We start from the raw sequence: 20,373 nt of genomic DNA, 5'->3' as shown, positions 1-20,373 counted from the left end.
AAATATAGAAGCAATATAGTGCAAAAAGTTATGATTGTATCAAAACTGTTATTCCTAGACAGGATCACACAGAATAAGGTTAAATTTTTTTATAGAATACTTATCATTCCAGCTCATATTAACTCATAAAAATGCTAAGATAAAGACCTTATCATGTCCATTTTATAGATGATTACTAAGGCACAGAAAGGCTAAGTAAGTTGTCTGACATCTAAGAAGCTAATAAAGGGTAAAAGCATAGCTGGTAATTCAAAGATATCTGATTCAAATAAGGAAGCAGGTTTCCAGGTTGAATGCTCTTGGTCTGTACTCCACTCCCTTTCTAGATATGTCCCACCTCAGCTCTGCCTGCCTGCATGCCTCTCTATCTTCCTCTTTTAGTGAACGTTGAAACTATTTTCTGTGTCAAGCACTGTACTAAGTCTTCTGGCTGTGAGAACTCATATGTAACAGTCAGTATTCTAGTTGTATAAATGAGCCAGAGATGGGTTCTGTATATTGGCCCTATGTTTACTCTTCATAACAGTCCGGGACCTGCTCATTCAAAAGCCTGCTGGTGCCAAACTCAAATTTTTACGTATCCAATTATTTTAAAAGTAGCCCAAACAAGTGGAGACTGCCAGCTTTGCACACCATGCAGAAACAGCCCATATCTGCTGGTGATAGATAAGGTAGGAACTAGTGGTTATAAGGCACCAAACTGCTGCTGCCATTTGGGGTTCTCTGACCCAACGGCTCCCTATCAAGCTACTGAGTGACATCAGCCAGACACAAATGCCCCCTCTCCAATCCTTCTCTCCCTTGCTTTCCTCTTTTATTTGGTAGTGGTCTCCAGAACTGTAGCCTCTGTGGGGTCTATAAGACTAATTCCCACCCCACCCTAAATCATGCAAACCTGTAAAATTTCCCCCCAAAAAAGTTCATTGTGTACTATTGTAGCTGGTGGCCATGTTTTTCCATTGATCAGCATCCAATCAATAGGCAAAACAAGTTATTGGAGCTCAGAACTTGGAACAGCTCAGTTTTGATTTGGTGTGGCACTCTCTGTGCTGTACAGCCGTTCCTATTGTTGTGCTTTCCCGTGTGCTTCATTAGCTGGGTCAGGAGGTGGCGTGCTCCAGTATTTGAGTAAACGCCTGGCATTGGAACTGATCTTGGGATCACAGGTGCCAAGCTGCATACCTGAGTCCACACTAGGCAGATGCTGGATGTTATAAGTGAGGCCTGTAGGCCTGAATAGAAAAGGCAGAAGAGAGCAGACCTTTATACTGGTGGGGGGCTGCCCATCCCCCAGAATGGGCTACAGCAGGTGAGATCCTGTGGCTGGCTGATAATTTGGGATTCTCTGAGGGAAGAAGATGCCCTCCTCTCTGGGGACCCTTATCAGAGATAAATGAGTGATAATGCAGAAATGCCAGGCCAAGTCTATTTTCCTAAGCCCAGTTGGGGGAGACACCTCTGTAAACAGCTGGCATGCCTTTGCAGCTCTCACACTGGGATTGGTTGTTGTGGATGGTGTTCTTCTTCTTCTTCTTTTTTTTTTTTTTTTTGGATGGTGTCATTTTATCCATTCCTGTAGTGATATCCAGAACCCAATCCTTGGGCTGAACCAGTTAAAGCATTAACAAAAGTGACAAAAGGCAAAGGAGGTTTATATTCATGACCCTCCCAGGACTTGGAAGGTCTTGGACATCCCAATGAGCAGGTGCTTCAGAAGAGATGCACAATGGATCTTGCTCGTAGCTCCTTCTCAACAGGATGCACCCTGGAGAGGATACACATGCTTAAATTCCAGGGGAAGACCAGAGAGGAGAACCCTGGGGATGAGAACTATTTCCCTTTAGTAGAGAATATCACACAACACCACCATGATAGTTGTAAGGATAATTTGCTCTGCTTTGCTGGTAACCAACCACAAATAAAGACAAAAATGGCAAAAGGGAAGAGTCAGAAAGAAAAGACCAGTTTTCATTTGGAGAAGAAAAAGCATCCCCTCTCTCGCTCTGAGGCCTAGCCTCTTTTTTAAGGATCAAACCCAGGAAACAAATATAAAAGGATCTGCCTGGCTATGTAGAGTGTATCTGACAGGAAGCAAGCTTTACATAAAAAGGGCTGAAATTAAACTATTGGCTGCCCTAGTAAAGATGAAAAAACGGTGAAGGATGAAAGGATCTCCCTAACTTGTCTGAAAGAGGGGAATGAACACCAAAGGAGGCTTTGGACCTCAGTCCACATATACCTTGCTAATGTGGACTTTTTCTGCCTTGGAGCGCTGCCCATCCTACATTAGGCCTCATGAAGGTCTAGGCCAACTGTCAGCGGAAAACATTAGCCAAGGCAAAGTTCCCCTCCATCAGCTATTGCAGTTAAGCTTATCAGGCAACAGACAGCATTCAGCATGATGACTTGCCAGTCCGGAGGAAGTTGAATTGAGTACTGAGTCCATCCAGTTGTTCCTCAGGGGAGCTCCTGACAAATACAAGTCCTCTTTTCCTAGGAATGATAGCTAATGGTAAAGCAATTCAAAGGCCGTAGCTGCCCTGGATTTAAACTCATGAAAGACAAACTCCAAATCAAGTGTTGCCTGATAATGACAAACAATACCTCACCTTGCCTAAATCAATGCTACTATCAATAAGAGGAGCCTGCTCCCATCAAAGGCCAAAAAAAACCACCTCAAACCATTTATGCGTGAACTCTAAAATAACGAGAGGTTATATTAGACCCCTAAGGGGTATGGAGGTCTCAGATTGAATGATCTTTGGTGAAATTAGTGGAACAATTACAATTCTTACTATGGTTAGATTACAGCTGGCGTCAGGTGTCTGCTTGGAGACAGCCCTACCTTCCATTCCTGCCAGTGGGAGGAGCTGCCTCCAAAGAGACATCCTTCCTGGCAGACCCTCTCCCTTTTACCGCATTAACTACAGTTTGTGCTCCAAAAAATAAATAGCACTGGCTGACTCTATTAGATATTGGTGCCCAGATCTTGCTGATCCCAGAAAGCCTTCATGGTTTAATGGGATCCAGACCCTCCCAGCCCCCTAGCTCCTGGAGGTGCTGCCTTTTTGAGAAGACTATAGGAGTAATTACCCAATTGATTATTAAAATTGGCCCATATTTTCTCAAAGGATGCTTCTGTTCTGATTGTTCCCCACTGCCTCTTTCTGCCCCAGACCATCCATTTCCTCATTATTGGAATGGAACTCTTCAGTCAGCAGGTGAACTTGTGAAACAAGCTTTTATACTATTGGTCAGCACTGCCTGGTGGGAACCAGTAAACTTCGCATTACTGGTACGGGTAGTAAACATTCCATAGTACCACTAAGGCAAAGCACTGAATGATTACCGTGTCTTTGCTTGGTTATAGAAGGGGTACTTATTCCTACCAGGTCATCTTCCAATTCCCTGGTATGGTCTGTGCTTAATGCCAACTACTAATGAGTGGAGGCTAACTATATAGATCATAAAGAGTTAAACAAAATTGTTTCCTCTATTACATATAGTTGCTTCAATGGATGACATTCAAAATAACATGAATAAACGGTTTAGGCACTGTAGACTTGGCTAAATGTTCTGAGGTTAACTTGCCAGGAGCTATGACTGTTTACCACCTGCAGCCAGAGTAGCAACTATTGTATAGCCTGCTGCCCTTGACTGTTATGTAAAACTTGCCTTTTTTGTATACATATGTTGTATACATTGTCTTCCTTGATATAGTGATTGGCAACCAAGGAGGAGATGCATAGTAAAGTGCCCTTAACTGCTTGGCTAGTGTAGTTTCTTTCTACTTCAATAAATGGTGCTTCCACTGGAGTAGGAGAGAGACTATTATAATTAATAGAAAAAAAGGCCAATATAAGGGTTGTTGGCAGGGGTTACATTTATCATCATCCAAGGGGTTAGTAAGAGCTATAATTTTATCTCTGTAATGCTGTAGACTGCTGATATTGGCTCTAAATTATAGCATCTTTGATTTGATTGCACCAATCAAGAACATTGCAGTATTAGCTGAGCATTCCACCAATGAGACTTGATAGGTAGTGGCTCATTGAGTTGTTTGTTTGATGGCATTAGTTAATAATAGTGTGTTTTGTTTTGCTGATTGGGAGTTAAATTTGGCCCATAAAGGCATCTTAGAGGGCCATCTATGAGTCAAAAGAAATATTTAAGAGTCTGGCTTAGGGATCCCTGGGTGGCTAGTGGTTTGGCGCCTGCCTTTGGCCCAGGGCACGATCCTGGAGACCCGGGATCGAATCCCATGTCAGGCTCCCGGTGCATGGAGCCTGCTTCTCCCTCTGCCTGTGTCTCTGCCTCAATCTCTCTCTCTCTGTGACTATCATAAAAAAAAAAAAAAAAGAGTCTGGCTTAGCTGGAACAGGTGTTGCCAGTAGAAGTAGGATAGGAGGAGCACTAGCCTACGTGTTGATGTTTGTGGTCATGTTAGTATGATTGACTGACCTGCATAGTCAACCCATTGTCCCCAGTCAGAATCATGTTCTTTATCTCCCTGTGGTGTGCATGTTGTTTCCAGACATATCTTGTCAGCAGTGCAGTGTAAAGGACCAAGGCTAGACTACACACCAGTGGATGTGTAGTTGACACTGGAAGGGTAGGAGCCTCTCAGATAAGTAAGAGATACAGCAACACAGTAGAAGTTAAAGTTGGAGGTCATCTGCAGCCAGCAGCAGGGGATCTGATCTTACCTGAATATCACCTAAATGGTGTTCCCCAGCCTGAGGGTGATTAGTTCTACCTCTGGGTATTGGGAACAGGTCCACATTTGTCCCCCAGTGCAAAGTCAGTGGGTGACAGGTGATGGATGTTTCTCTCTTCAGGTAGTGGTGGGTGGTTTACCCAGCGTACGCTAGGTCATGAGGATGGCACAGCTTGAGGACATCTCAGAGTTAGTGTCTGGGGTAAGGTCCTTGACAGGATCAAGTGGGAAGCGGCAAGGCTATAGATTGTCTAAGATGGACAAGGAAAAGATGAAAGTACTGGGTGGATCTACTTTGTTGTAGTCAGCAGTGTCAGGGCTACTGCGATAACTGGTTTCCATTTACTTGTGTAAACTGGTAACTTTGGTTGTGTTTGACATTGGTGAATATACCAGCAGAGATCCTAGTATCTCTACCTTGGTTTCTTCATTTATTATGCATTTAAATGTGGTGTACATCCTATTGGAATGTAAATTCAATGTAATTAGGACTCTTGGTGGCATTTTTAGCTACTTCCCATATGATTGTTCCCTAAGTTCTCTCAACAGCTTTTGTTAAAAGTCCATTACGTCTTTCTATAATATCTGCTGCTGCAGAATGATGTAGTAGGTAAAAAACTCAAGCAATGTTCATTCGTAAGACCTATTGTTCAACGAACCTAGAGAACCTGAGAAGGTTAGCCCACATCCATGGCCGATGGAAACACATTGATGGCACTTACTACTCACCCAGTGATTCTCTGCTATGCTGACAGCACTTGGACAGGTATGCCCCCTTTCAGTCCCCTCCCCAGGAGTTTCCTTTCCCTCTGCTCCCCTGTGTCATAGCCTCTGGATGGTCTTATGCTGTGATGGTAACGTAGTGTCAGTAAAGTAGTGTAATAGGCATAGTGAGTTTGGTATTATTGCTAACACACTCATATTTAAGATACATGTATCTAATATTTCTGAGACCTTCATATTAATAAATAATAGATAAGGACATCTTTCCAGAATAGTTATTTGAACATGAGTTATTGAATCTATAAAATGTATCAGGAGCTGTTGGTATACACTAGGTGCTCAATAAATGTTGGTGTTCTCATTTTTTGTGAATGCTAAAGGATAGTCTGTCTTTGATATCTGTTTCCCTTGTAACTGAGATATTATTTGACAGTTATTCAACAAATGTCACCTGAATTAAACCTTGAATCATAATCAGAATCTGAAAGAATTGAAGAAAAGTAATCCAAAAAAGTATAGGAAGAACAACACACAGAAAAAGGAAGAATAGCAGCAAGAAATGTCAAGTATATTTTAGAGCAAAGACCATTTACAAAGGCTACCTATTACTCTTTTAGTTGGCTAATTAGGATCCTAGAAACTAGATTTTCACTGAAATCAGGCTTTTCATTTTAATGTGTTATTTATTTATTAGAAGTATAAAGCTTTATTATAAAAAAGAGTAAGTCAGAAATAAAAATTGTGCTGCTAGAATTGAAACACAGAAAGTTCATTCATCAAATTTAAGTAATAAATTAGAGTTAAAATTAAACAACCAGAGTAAAAAATTCAACATTGCAGGATTAAATAGTCCAATACTATTTATCTTTAAATAAATTACTCTTAAATAAATTATCCAAAGCCATCACTTTTTTTTGGGGAGAATAGAAAATATCATAGCAGGAGATCATAAGATTTTTAATTTCCTTATTTCTATGTGTTTCTGCTAAAGATGATAAATCAATTTAACATCTGCTTTAAAACTGACTTTTGACTTTCTGTCTGCAGGATGCTAGCAATTTGTTATGTGATATAAAGAAAATATAATAAAAACCATGTCTTCAGACTCTAACAGAGTAACCAGAACAGAACTACTTCTAAATGACATTCAAATATTTCTGAAATTGAACTGTTCATTTGCAATCTTAGCTGTGCAGCTTTGAGTAACAGGATAGAAAAATACAGAGAAAATTCTCAGCCACATAAAATGTCTGAATTGAATAAACATACTAATTGAGAGAAAAAGAAATGGTTCATATGTTGTTTTTGCTATAATAGCACTCAATGACACAAAAAAAGTAACTATTCAATTTGGTTAACAAAGATTTTTATATTATTTGGCTATGAATGAAGTTGAAAACTTGTATGTCATTATCTGTGCAAAAGATAATATGGAGAAAACCTTAATTTTTTAAAGAAAATATAATATAAAGTTAATGATGCATTTGGCATGGGGATATGTATTATTATAGCTGTTTCTACTCCCCAAATCCTCTCTTCTAAAGGCCCTTATTTTAAAGGTACTAAAATATATACAATTACATTAATGTGAACATAATAGTTTGGAACTTATGGGAAATTGATATTTGCTAGTGAGAAAATCATGTTAATATAAAATCCATCAGAATACATACCAATTTAATTTCTGTTGTAACTTAACATACTCAATATGTATTTGAAACATCCAGATTTGGACATGATATGGGTTTAGATAGTAATATAGATAAAAAGACGGATTTATTTATAGACTATATTGATGCTTCTGATTTTATTTTATTTAATTTTATTTTTTTATTTTATTATTATTATTTTTTTATTTATGATAGTCACACACAGAGAGAGAGAGAGAGAGAGGCAGAGACATAGGCAGAGGGAGAGGGAGAAGCAGGCTCCATGCACTGGGAGCCCGACGCGGGATTCGATCCCGGGTCTCCAGGATCGTGCCCTGGGCCAAAGGCAGACGCCAAACTGCTGCGTCACCCAGGGATCCCAATGCTCCTGACTTTAAAAAAAGATTTATATATTTATTTTTGAGAGAGACAGCAAGTGGAGGCAAGGGCAAAGGGAGAAGGAGAGAGAGAGAATCTCAAACACCCCCGCCCTCCCGCTGAGCCAGGAGCCTGACGCAGGGCTTGATCTCAATGATCCTGAGATCAGGACCCAAGCTGAAAACCAGAGTCAGATGCTTAACTAATGGAGCCACACAAGTACCCCCATGCTTCTGCTTTTTAACACAAAAATAAAAGCCCAGAGTTGAGATGGAGAGTGATTGAGGACAGGGGAAATGGAAGGGTATGTTGTAGTATCAATTAAAGATAATTATCTGTGACTATTGTTTGATGAATAATAATGGCCTTCTCTACGTAATATTTTTTTGGTTATTGTAGTTGTTGGGGAACAAAATTTGCCACCCCAAAATTGTGTCTCATGGACATGTGGATTATTTTATGCTGAGTATTTTTTAAGGAATGGAATGCTAAAGGAGTTTTTCTTTTTTACCACCCTGATAACTGTTTAAAAAAATTTAGTTAGAGGACTTGTTTTAGGAAGGGAGCTATTACCATAGATAACTACGGTGCAATTTAAACCCAGTGTGGTAGACTGGAAGGAATCTAGCAAAATCTGTTCAAATTCCTCTCTGTGTCCCATTGTTTCTGTATGGCACAGCAAACATTTGTTTACCAGACATCTACACTTTCCATTCTTCCTGTGAATTTCCTTCCCTCTGAGGCTGAAGACCTGTACGCAACTGCTCCTAATCCAGAATGATACATATACCTCATTTTGCCTATCTTTGGAATCTCTCATGTTTATTTGGATTCCCCACACATATGTGATTAAATATGATTTTCTCCTGGTAATCTGTCTTGTATCAATTTAATTCCTAAACTAGTTTAAGATTCTTAAAAATAATCTTTTTTAAAAAATATTTTATTTATTCATGAGAGACACAGAGACAGAGAGAGGCAGAGACACAGGCAGAGGGAAAAGCAGACTCCATGTAGGGAGCCTGATGTGGGACTCAGTCCTGGGTCTTGGGCTGAAGGCGAAGCTAAACCGCTGAGCCACCCGGGCTGCCCAGATTCTTAAAAACAATCTTAAAGGTTAAGAAAATGTTTTCCTTCTAACATAGTATATAGTATAGTATACCGTAGTTTACTTGGTAGAGAAGTTAATCTATTAACAATTTTTCTTTTCTCTGATTCTTTCCCTCATGACTTCCTTAGGAACTGAAACCATATTTAGAATGAAATTCCTTTGGTAGCTAAACTTCTAGGAAGGAATCTAAACAAGTCTAAATAGTGACAAGAAGCCATTATTGAAACTATGCTAAAGAAAAGATGAGGGACACCTGGTGGCTCAGTTGGTTAAATGTCCCACTCTTGGTTTTGGCTTAGGTTATGACCTCAGGGTCCTGGGATCCAGCCTCGTGTTGGGCTCCCTGCTGGGTAGGAAGTCTGCTTATCTCCCTTTCCCTCTGCTCCCCTCCCCACTCATGCTCACTCTTTCTCCCTCCCTCTCTCTTCTGGAACAAATAAATAAATCTTAAAAAAAAAAAAAGATGGCATCAATCTACATTGATACTACATTATACTGTAAAGTATAATTTCAGAATCCCTTTCCTTATCAGAAGAGAAAAAAAACAAAAGGATCTTTCATATAAATGCAATCATAAGAAATGTATGATTTTAAAAAATAAATATCTCCTTATGATTTACATATAGTATTGCTGTATCATTACTTAGAACATTAATCTGATTATACTACAAACTAAGTACTTGTTCATGTATAAAATATTGAAAATAATGTAGCTAAGTATGACTTCCAAACAGTGAAAATAATAAAATTAAATATGACTTCTAATATTAGTATCATAAAGTTATTATTGGCTTTTTTATCTAAAAAAATAAGATGCATGATTTGTCCGGTAGATGAGATACAGATACAGAGAATTTAACTATTGGTACATTGAAATTCAAGTATGTGCAACGAATTTATATTACACATGCATATGTGCACACATATATTTATATAATGCGTGTGTATATATATACACATAAAAAGCACATATAGGCTCACACGTATTTATGTACATGTACATGTGTGCATGGCTGTCTCTGTTTAAACATATGTTGGTATATTTCCTCAATCACAATTTCTAGTGGCCACCCTGACTTGTTTATTAAATTTCAACTGCATTAAGAATTATTGTTATTCAGTTTATCTCTCACGTGTTTGAAATATTAGTTCCTCCACAGACTTTTTTTTTGTTTTATTTGTAACATGAGAATTATTAATAGTTACTATCCTTCACAAGGTTTTAAAATTAATATAAAAACAGACTGAAATATGCAAGCCTTAGTCAAAAATGATTTATTAAGAGCATGTTCAACCTATATCCTCAAATGGCCTTTCACTGGTGCTTCTAATTCTAATGGTAGAGACTTAGTTCCTCCTAGCAAATAAAAAAAAAAAAAAAAAAGGAAAAGAATCACAAAGAAACTTTGTGCCAGGCATTGTATTAGTTTCTAGAGCTCCAAGAATAAAGACTTGGTTTCCTGCTCTCAATGAGCCAATGTCTAATGAGAGGAGATGGAAAAGTAACCCAATAATGACAGCAGCATGTAATACATGCTAAGGTGGAATTTTACAAATAATGCTACATTGTCACAGCTTGGGACACTTTCTTGAGGTCATGGAAAACATACCTCACTGAAACAAATCTTGAGACCCATATTGTTAGGGGAAAAATAGAGTATGCTTCATTTTGTAGAAAAATCAATTCATTCATAATATTTAGAATTTATAGTAAGGGTATAGATATTGTGGAAGAAGAATTTGGGGAAGTTAGTGCTGTATTTTTATCCAGAACATGAAGGATAGTTTGTAATATAGAAGAATTTGAATTTTTTTCTGAAGATAATGGGAACTAGCAAAGAATTTTAAATAAGAACACTACAGATTCGGAATTATACGTTTGAAAATTCACTTATGATGCATTTTGAAAAATGGAGACTTCTCAATTAGGAATCATTATAAATGATAAAGTACTAATCTAATGGAGTAGTTGCAGAGATGACAAGAAGGAGAAAATATATTTTGGTGTAGAAAAATTACACATAAGCAAAAAAGAAGAGCTATTTGGTATGCCTCCCAGGTTTCTAGCTTAAGAAACTAGGTAATTATGGGTTCCTTTTAAGGGCAGAGAATAAAGGATAAGTTTATTATGGGGAAAATACAGTTATTTTTATACATGATGCATATGGTACACTCAAGTATAAGTAGATGTTGAATATATGAGACATAAAAAAATAAGCACCTGGATAGGATATTGATTGATTTGAAACAAATCAGCATATTTCTGTGTTGTATACAGAATGAAGTTCCCAAAGAAAGGAATTGGAGGGAGGTAAGATGACTATGGACAAAATACTGGGTTTTACTTGCCATTACATACTGGACAAATAAAAGAGCAAAAGAACTGCCATCGAGTTTAGAAAAATCCCCGAAGAAAATAGTTTTTGTTGGCTATGAAAGAGAAACCAGGAGTTATTAATTAACACATGTTTGAGTATCAACCATGTAATATCAGTTCCAACAGATACTCAGTTGGATACCAGAGATACCAGAGAACAGGAATACCAGTGTCTGTCCTTAAAGATCTTAAGCCTAGGGGAAAATGATGTTAATTATATAAGCAATTAAAATACAAAATAAATTTAAAATGAAAGAGATATACACTTCTGTAGAGGGAACACTGGAGAAGATGCTAGTCTCCATTTGGGGAGTCAGAAAAAGCTTCACAGAGGAAGCAATGCATAAATTGAAGCCATAAATAAAGAAGTAGAAGTCAGGTGTGAGGAACAATAGGATACTTTGATGAGGAATGAAGAAGGAAAGACATCTTGGAAAGCTCGGAGGTCCCGAAATGCACAAGGTAATGGAAGTCAACTAAAGTAATTTAAATATAATTAGAGAATAGAGTGTGGTACAATAGAGTCATTAGTAGAAGTAAGGAAAAAGGCTGGGAAATTAAGAAACGAAACTATTGACCACCTCATTTTCTTCAAACTCTCTTTTGTTTACTTCCCCAACAGCTAATTGTGGAGGAAGTACCTGTGGCACAGGCTGTGGATTAAATTTGGTCCCAAGGAGAATATGTACTTTCTCCCAACTTCAGTACAAATGAGGAAGAGGTTTCCAACCACATTCTGCTATTTACTACCTACATGATAATGGAAATATTGGCTAACTTCTTCGAAATTTGGTTTCACTATTTTTTTTTTAAAGGTGCCAATTTTTGTACTGTGTATTTTAGAATAGAATTCTGGTGGGAAAATGTTAATTTAAAAAACTGTATATGCAAAGGTGAGATTGCTGCTAGGAATTCCCACCAAGAGAGAGACTAATTTGTGTATCCCACATTAAGAAAAATAATAATGGCTGAGCTTTTCCACTGAAGAAAACATTTACTTGTGTTCTCTTGTCTTATTCCCTTTAGTTCTGTTCCACTAGAAAAGATGACAGTACTTTTGATTTATCACATTTTTAATTGGTCTCCTTGGTGACATGTTCCATATGTTTATTTATTCATTTAGTGAAACTACTCTCCGAATTTAAGACAATACTTGAATGCTAATTTTTCTACTTCTTAATCTTTAATAAGAGTCTTCTTTTCAAAGATAGTTACTATCAAGAATCTCCTTTTATCATTTCAGAAACTCCTGTCCCTATTTTTCACACTCGTTTGTAGAATTATTTGGAAAGATTTCTCTATAACAAACAAGCCTGAGATCAATACCCTTAATCTGGGAGAAAGAAGTAAATCATGTGGTTGTTCTTATGCGTTTGAAACCATTGTAGGTAGGTCTGAACAATTCTTTGAATATGCATTCTATTTAGTATGTGTCGAACTTAGTTTTGTCCCCAAATGGCTACAACCTAGGGGTGCCTGGGTGGCTCAGTTGAGCATCCAACTCTTGGTTTTGGCTCAGATCGTGATCTCCTGTGTTGTGAAAATTGAGCCCTGCATCAGCCCAAATCAGGTTGTACTCTTGGTGGGGAATCTGCTGGAGATTCTCTGCCTCCCTCTCCCTCTCCCACTGCTGCTTCCCCCACTCGTGAGTGCACTCTCTAAAAATAAATAAATAAATCTTTTAAAAAAAACTACTACAACTCAGTGTGACATATCAATTTAACTTAGTTTTGTGTCAAGTATTCACTCGTGATCTTATTTTTATTATATTGCTGTTTTTTGGAGTTATATAAAACACATCCTTAGAAATATTGTACCTTTACAGTAGTTCTAATTTTTAATATCTTTGAATTTTCTGGGCATATTATAGACTATAGACAGAGTGGTGATTTGTATTATGTATAGCTAAATAACAGTGCTTACAAATACAAACATAAACAAAGAACCTATATTGATACCCTTGTGATAGTTTAGATGAGGGTCTCAACCTCTGTCACTTAGAGGCAATTTTTTGTTTTTGTTTTGTTTTAATTTTATACACTTCATTTATATAAATTCAGATACTTCAAGATGGTAATTGATGTCTTGGTTGGAAGGTATGCAGGTTGGTGTATATATGAAAATGTTTAAAATTAAACTGTATTTGTACCATCCAGATATCTTCCAACCAAGATACTAAATACTATTATTATTTTTTTTAAAGATTTTATTTATTTTTTTCATGAGAGGCAGGGAGAGAGAGAGAGAGGCAGAGAGAGAAGCAGGCTCCATGTAGGGAGCCTGATGTGGGACTCAATCCTGGGTCTCCAGGATCATGCCCTGGGTCAAAGGCAGGCGCTAAACCACCGAGCCACCCAGGGATTCCCTAAATACTATTCTTAACTACTAGAGACCTTACAGTGATTTTTTTTTCAGTCTTCTGGGAAACTCAAACACCATAATTTCCTCAACTAATGACACTTGGGGATCATTATTGTTATACAGGCATTGCCCCAATGCTGGAGATTGTTACATTTTTTCTTTTTTTCTTTTAAAGATTTATTTATTTATTCTAGAGAGTGAGAGAAAGAGCACAAGTGGTAGGAGCATAGGGAGAGAGAAAGAATCTAAAGCAGAATCCATATGCTGAATGCAGAGCCCAATGTGAGGCTCTATCTCATGATCCTTGAGATCATGACCTGAGCTGAAACCAGGAGTCAGACACAAAACAACTGCACTACCCAGGCATTCATGAGAGAGGCAGAGACACAGGCAGAGGGAGAAGCAGGCTCCATGCAGGGAGCCTGACACGGGACTCGATCCTGGGACCATGGGATCACTTCCTGAGCCAAAGGCAGAAGCTCAACCATCGAACTACCCAGGTGTCCCTATTGTACTTTTTTTCCTGTTGTACTTTTTGAATTCAATGCTAAGCATGATTGGATTTTCCTTCCAAAAGAGCTTTGATACACATGCTCCTCATACACTAATCTCCCTTTCATCCTTACAGCATCTAAAGCTCAAGAGAGTGGACAGCCCTATACATTCACAGTCAGCATCTTGCCAGGTATACTTGAGGAATGCAAGGTTATTTCTTAAAGACACAATGCTCACTGTAAAATATTGTACTTTAACCAAGGGCAAAAACATAGGCTAGCACGCTTCGTTAAAAAGGAGCAAATGAATTTATACACCACGTTGAATCAAGCTGAACTTATAGAGGGAACACTATGTAGGATCCAGATCAGCCTGGAGTTATCATTTCAGGCCCAAGGGTGAAGAGTATCATCCTATGCTTAGTGAGGAGAAAAAGGAGATTTATAATTCATTGTGTTCCAGGTTCTCATTTCAGAGTATGATTTCAGTTATCAAAAAAATATTTTATCATCTCTATGAAATTTTAAATAAAAGAATCAATGCAGTTATTTTTACATGGCTATTTCCTGTCAAGTCATCTGGAATACAAAATACACAAATCCAGCGAACTCGCCCCTGTTCAGAGTCTAGATGAGGTCAGAGTCTAGATGAGGTCAACTACATTATATTTGCACTCTGCTCATGATCTATATGAAAAAAGAACAAATATCAGGTGGAACTTTCAAATTTTAAAGCTTTCCAGCAATAAAATGAACTCCCTCATAAAGTAGTGTAATTCACTGCTAGAATTGTTCAAGCAAAGACTATTAACCATGTTCCTGGAACATTACATGGAGGCTTTCTGCATTAGGGAAAAAAAATTTTTCCATTCTAAGAATCTAGATTTCTATCACCTAAATTTCTTCTACATAAATCAATTGGCTTTTCTGTGGTTATATTGTGGATTTTCTTTTCCTAAAATATCTTCTTTTATTCTTTAACCTGAATACATATGTAGTAAAGCGTTGGGCTAATAAAAGGGGGGAAAGGAGATATAATTTGCCTCCAAATGACAGTCCTGGTCATTAGAGAGGAAATTAACAGAGTGATTTGACTTCCAAAAACTGTCAGAATTCTTGGATAATGTAGAGAGTATATGGAGGCTATAGGTAGATGGCTCAAGACACTATAATAAATTTGGGATATGAAAGATACATTGAGAGTTAAGAAGGAAGGTATGAATAGAAGAAAATCTGTCCATAATATGACGGAGGATGTGAGGATGTTATTGAAGCTTATGGAACTAGATTGCACCTGAAATAGAGTTACAAAATGATGACTATAATCTGTAGAGCATCAGAAATATAACACAGATTATGATTCTGACAAATGAATTTAAAAAAAACTTACTGTTACTTTTTAGTATTTTATTGGTGGACTTCATAATATTTTGCTATGAAGAAAATTTGTGTGCCACATTTCTGATTATTCTAGGAATACCCTCTCCTACTTGCTAATTTAGGAAGATAACATAACTTGCATGAAGATTAATATTTATAATTATTTAGGTTGTCACTATGCGGCTTCCATTGGTCCAATAAAAGATTTCTTAATGACTTTATTAAGAGACAGAAAATAGCTTCCCCATGTGTTCTGAATTCATTAGTATCTCCTACAAACTGCCTCATTTATATGACAAGGTATTTACTAAAAAAGAAAATTATGTGCCACATATACAGAAATCCTTCATTCAGTAAGAGAGATGACTTTGTTGATATGTACAAGGCAATGGTGAAGCAAATTAAAATTGAGTGATTCCCTGGATTTATAGTTAAGTCTCATATTTTATGAGCTTTTTAAAAACTAATATTAGTGTAAAGTATCCCAGAAATATTGCAGAGAAAATGTTTAGAAGCATAACAACTACATAAGTAAAACCCTAATAATAAATTATTAGACTCTTTAAGCATTGGATGTTAACTCCAGGCCCAATTCCAAAATTAGAGCTCCACAGAATTTCCTAACACATTCTAAAAAAAATCCAAGTTGTAATACAGTCCTTCACTCCGTATTAAAAGTTTGTAAGCCATAATAAGTGATCTTGAATAGTATGTGTCTAACAAAAGAAATATCCTGAAGAAATTCTTGTTGAGCCTTACTGTTCAAAATGATCATCCAACTCATAAGTTTAACTGTATAGTATTCTGATAAATTAATGTGCCACATTGATTCAAATTCAGAGAGATGTTAAAATATTATGTAACGAGCAACAAATATGAAATCTGAGTGATCAACTGGAGACTTGACATTTTGTTCAACCACTCTTTTCTGTCTATAAAAATTTCAAAATCACATATCACATTTGCAAATTACTCCATCTCTCAAGCTGATAATTTCTTTGGGTCCTCCGACATAAAGTAACAAATACTTAAAAAATGTTGAGTTTTTCCTATATATCCCTTTACATTGGTTTTAGTGTCCACTAAAATACAAAGTAAATTAGAACTTATTGCTATTTGCATATAACAAAGGTACTGTGTACCTAAGAAATAATCATGCAATTATGATACTTTTAATTACTCTTGCATATCACATCATATAGCAAAATAAATATTATATTTAATATTTATAAATATGTATAGCATATATTTAAACATAATATTTACTTAAAATTTATTGGATGTTTAATGTTATAGGCTACAAAATAGATATATTGCAGTAATCCAGATAGACAAGTTACCTGACCTATGCCTGGGTGGCTCCTTGGGTTAAGCGCCTGCCTTTTGCTTAGGTCATGATCCCATGACCATACAGCCCCACATTGGGCTCCCTGCTCAATGAGGAGCCTGCTTTTCCCTCTGCTCCTTCCCCCTGCATTATCCCTCTGTCAAATAAATAAGTAAAATCTTAAAAAAAAAAAAAAAAAGGACAAGTTACCTGACCTCAAAGAACTCTTGACTCTATTAAGACCTTTGTCACCAAATGAGTTGGGCCTAAGGTCAGATAGAATTCTCTGAGTGTTAGTGTCCATACCATGCAAGACTTGGCATAGGGACAGAAGCATAACTCATAGTCCCGTCACTGATTCCAAGCGACATATTTATGTGGATTTTAAATGAATTTTCTAACAAATGAGTGCAAGTAGTAAATTGAATTAAGTGAAACATGCTATTTTTCCACCCAATTATAGTTCTTAAAGCTCTAAAAGAGAAACATCTGTTTGAACCAGTCCTAGTGCGGGTTGCCGGCTGAGAGCAGCAGGAGGAGCTGCAGTTAATCATCTGGAGCCAGATCAGCCAGCTCACCGACGTGAATTACTAAGGAAAGCTTCCGGAAGGATAAGACACTGCGCAGTCTCCGGGTAAAAAAAGCTGTAAAAGTCACAGTGGGGAGAAATGGAAATTGGCACTTTAACAAAAGGAGGAGGGATTTTTAACAGTTACACTGGTAGCTCAGAGGTTTGCATCAGCACTTCTTTCAAAAACATGGAATAAAACCTGCTGTACAATAAGGTATTGGTCTCAAATATAGCAAATAAATTAGAGAATTTGCTGTATCTTAACAAGGTGTTAACTTGAATGAACAGCATGTTGAATAAACCTTCTGCTTAATTTGTGTACATGCAGCAGTGATGGAAGCCAAATTATCCAGGTTGGAAACAGATGTAGGCAAACAAGAAGTGGAGCAGAGCATATATATTTTATTTTCCATAGTAGAAATCATCTGTTTACTCAAAATTCAGGCTTTACCTTATTATTCAATATTAGTGATAAATATAAACATTTACGATTTCTGAATTATAAGCAGGAATTATAAAAATAAAACTAAAGAAAATCTCAATACATCTCTGTCTTTTGTCATTTTTGTTCTATATGGTATACTTCAGGGTTGAGAAGCTATACTTCTCCTTCTTCCTTTTCTTCCTCATTAATTTATTCCTTCCTCCCTCCCTCTCTTCTTGTCTTCTTTCCTTCTTTCATATTCTTTCTTGTAAGTTTCTTTTGAACTGGAAAAGGAATTTTTACACCCTTTGCAAACATAGTCTTTTTTTTGTTGTTTTCTTTTTTTTATAGGCTAAATCATCAATATTCCCTTCAATTTTCTCCATTGTTTATATTTCCAAACAGAACCACATTTTATGTGTTCTTATTTACAGCTTTTTTGTTCCATCTTAATATTAATAATATTGATTGAAATACATTTTATTTTTGATTAGGAAATAATTGAATCTTTAAAGAGTGAAAAATGGACATGTTGAAATTCCCTGATAAGGTATCTTTATAAATCTCCAGATCTGATTTGAACTTCTGATTAGTTTGAGAGTTTACTTATATGGTATGAAATTTGAATGTCTCCAGGAAATCATTTCAACTAACCAAAGCCTGTAGGAATTAATGGAATTTTGGTGTTCTACTCCAACCTGTTTTTTTTTTTTAATATTTTATTTATTTGTTCATGAGACACAGAGCTAGAGAGAGGCAGAGACATAGGCAGAAGGAGAAGCAGGCTCCATGCAGGGAGCCCGACATGGGACTCGACCCCGGGACTCCGGGATCACATCCTGGGCCGAAGGCAGGAGCTAAATCGCTGAGCCACCCAGGGATCCCCTACTCCAACCTGTTTACAAGTGAATCAATAAACTGCAGTTTTGAGTCAGGCCCCAAATAAAAAGAGGCTCTGCAACAGCTTCAGGCTGCTGTATAATAATCTGCTTTGACCCCAGACCATGTGGCCCAGCATATATGACAGTGCTTAAAGTGTTGATGGCAGGTAGAGATGCTGATTGGAGCCTTGCATGAACCAATACAGGTCAGTCACTATACAAACCATTACAATTTTGGAGCAGTGCCCCATGGATTACTAATTTCTTGAGAAGCAGCTCTTGGCCTGCTACTGGACTTTGGTAGAGACTGAAAAATTGACCATGAACCCCCAAGTTACCATGCAGTATGAACTGCCCATCATGAATTGGGCGTTCTCTGACCCACCAAGCCATAAAATTGCTCATGCATCATCAAATGGAAGTGGTCTGTATGTTGAGACTTAACAAGCCCTGAAAGCACAAGTAGGTGCACAAGAAAATGGCCCAAGTGTCCATGGTCCCTAGTCCTGCTACGTTAACTTCTCTTTCCCAGTGCACACCTAGCATCTCAAAGGAAGTTCTCTTTAGTCAGTTGAATGAGAAAAAACAAAATACAAGAAAAACAAGGCTCAGGCTTGGTTAATCCATGGTCCTGTATAATATTCAGGTACCTCTTAAGAGAGAACAGTACAGCACTACATCTCCACTTTGGGATAGCCCTGCAGACAGTAAAGGGAAATCTTCTCAGGTGCATAACTGGAAAAGTGCACTTGGTGTTCATTTTGCTCGGGAAGAGAAATAGTCAGAGGTATAGGTATATATTGATATATGGGTTATAGACAGGCATTTGGTTGGATGATCAAGGCCTTAAATAAATGAAACTGAAAGACTGGTGACAAGAATCATGTGGAGATACCTCTTCGAATAGAAATATATTCTGAACATATTTGTGTCTCAAGCAAAGGGTCACCAAAGGGTGACATCAATAAAAAAAGATTTTAATGCTCACCTGGATAGGATGACATGTTCTCTGGACACCAGTCAACCTCTTCCCCTAGCCACTCCTATCATTGACTAATGGGCTAAGGAAAAAGTGCTCATAATGAGAGAGATGTAGGTTTGCATGGGTTTAGCAGTATGAACTTCCAGGCACCAAGGTGTACTGGCTACAGGCCCTGCTGAGGCTCCAATCTGCCAACAAGACTAACTTCTGTGTAGTACAGAATGCTTTATCTACCATCATGCTATTCCCCACAGCATCATTCTCGTCCAAGGGGTTTATTTCAGGCTAAGTGAAATGTGGCAATGGATCCATTCTCAAGGAGTTAACCAGTTTAATCATGATTTTCCTTATAGGATAACTGATGAAATGGTGGAACAGCCTTATGAAACCTTAGTTATGGTGCCAGCAATACCATTCAGGGTTATGGTAATATCTCTAGGATGCTCTATATGCTCTACCTTTACATGTAGTGTGATTTCTCCCATAATCAGAGTTCATGGGTAAGAAATTGCCTGTATGGAGTTGCCTGTAAGGAATGCTAGTGGAAGAAGCTTGTTATACATATCAGCTATGACCATGTGATCAGTTGGAGAATCATGGACTGTAGTAGTTATGAGTGTTTCTTCCTTATTTTGATGTGAATATATTTTTATGTATCAGTATACATACTACACAGTTTTTGTTGTTTTTCTCCCCTTCCTTATCCTCTAATCATACAAAATAAGATGCATTAATAGTAATTAAGTGTATTTAAGCTACAGGATATCAGTGAGGGGGTATGACTCATTGAGTAGAAAAATGATATCCGGAGAGAAAAAAGGGACTTTGTATCCTTTTTGTGGAAAGGGTTAATCTGCTTTTTAGTTTTATTAGAGATAGTTGTACCATGTTAGGTGGAAGCATGATTTTTTCAGTTTCAATTTTGGAGACAGTGTGGTTTAAGAGATATGTATGGATACCGAGGTAACAAGGGGTAAACGGTCATGGCTTTGTGATGT

Source organism: Nyctereutes procyonoides, unplaced genomic scaffold (assembly GCF_905146905.1).
Source record: "Nyctereutes procyonoides isolate TBG_1078 unplaced genomic scaffold, NYPRO_anot_genome, whole genome shotgun sequence".
Lineage (NCBI taxonomy): Eukaryota > Metazoa > Chordata > Mammalia > Carnivora > Canidae > Nyctereutes > Nyctereutes procyonoides.
The sequence above is the reverse complement of the archived record's forward strand: the minus strand, read 5'-3'. Positions refer to the sequence as shown.